This window comes from Zalophus californianus, chromosome 4 (assembly GCF_009762305.2).
Source record: "Zalophus californianus isolate mZalCal1 chromosome 4, mZalCal1.pri.v2, whole genome shotgun sequence".
Taxonomy (NCBI): Eukaryota; Metazoa; Chordata; class Mammalia; order Carnivora; family Otariidae; genus Zalophus; species Zalophus californianus.
Window position 1 is genome coordinate 1613242 of NC_045598.1, and position 1694 is coordinate 1614935.

A 1694-nucleotide genomic window follows, 5' to 3' on the forward strand; every position below is an offset into this window, starting at 1 on the left:
TAGAGGAAAAGGTTTGACATTAAATTATTATATTAGAAAAGATGAAATATTTCAGATTAGTAATCTATGCTCCCTTCTGAAAGAACTATAAAATGAAGAAAAAGTGAAACCCAAAGTCAGCAGAAAGAAATAATAATGAGAAAAAAATAAATGAAATAGAAAGCAGAAAAATAATAGAGAAGACTCAATAAAACCAAAACCTGTTCTTGAACAGGTTTGTTGATAAACCTCTAGCTGGACTGATCAGGAAGAACAGAAGACACAAATTATCAAAGTAAGAAATGAAAGACAATTACTACCAAGCCTATAGATAATAAGAGGGTAATAAGGGAATGCTATGAACAGCTTTATGCTAATACATTTGAAAACTAAGATGAAAGGTATAAATTTCTTAAAAACCACAAACTACCAGGGTTCACTTAGGGAAGAAATAAATACAGATAACATATTTGTCTATGTGGAGAATTCAAAGGAAACTGCAAAAAAGTTGTTAAGAACTTATAAGTGAATTTAGCAAGAGCACAATGTACAGAAGGCCAATGTACAAATATTCATTGAATTTTACATGCTAGCCATGAATAATTGAAAATTGAAATTTTAAGAAATTTAAAATAGAATAAAAATTATGATATACTTAGCAATCAATTTAACCAAAATGGTGTAGGGCTCATAAACTGAAAACAACCAAATATTGCTGAAACAAATTAAAAATCTAAATAAATGGGGGAGGGGCACCTGGGTGGCTCAGTCAGTTCAGCATCCCACTCTTGGTTTCGGCTCAGGTCATGATCTCAGAGTTGTGAGATCAAGCCCCAAGTCAGGTCCTGTGCTCAGGTGGGAGTCTGCTTGAGATTCTCTCTCTCCCTCTGCCCCTCCCCCCTCTCTAAAATAAATAAATAAATCTTATAAATCAATAAATAAGGGAGATATACCATGTTCATGGAAGTTTCAGTACTGTTGGAATGACAATTTTCCTGAAATTGATCTATAGATTCAATGCAATAACAACAAAAATCCCAGAATGCTTTCTTATAGAAATTGACAAGCTAGTCTTAATGTTTATGTGGAAACATAAAGGCCCTAAAATAGCCTAACCAATTTTGAAAATGAAGAAAAAGGTTGGGAGGCATACTATATCTCAAAGTTTATCATAAAACTAGAATAATCAAGACTGTGATATTGGCAAAATAATAAATACATAGATCAACAGAACAGAGCATCCACAAATAGACACACACATATTTGGTCAATTAATTTTTGACAAGCTTGCCAAGGCAATTCAAGGGGGGAAATCATCAACTTTTTGAAAAATAATGCAGGAAAAATTGGACGCTCACATGCAAAAAAGTAAACTTCAACACTTACTTTACACGACAAAAACAAACTCAAAATAGATTATAGATCCAAATATAAGAACTAAAACCATAAAACTTTAAGAAAAAATATGGTAGAAAATCTTGGTGACCTTGGGTTAGGCAAAACAGGACAGAAACAAAAGCACTAACTATAAATAAACTGTATAAATAAACTGAACTTTCAGTATAAATAAACTGAAAAAACCAGTATATTGCTAAAATTTAAAAGTTTCTTCTTCAAAAGACACTTAAGAAAATGAAAAGGAAAGCCAAATACTGGGCTGGGAGGACATATCTACAAATCTTAGATCTGGGGAAAAGACATCGGATGATAAAATG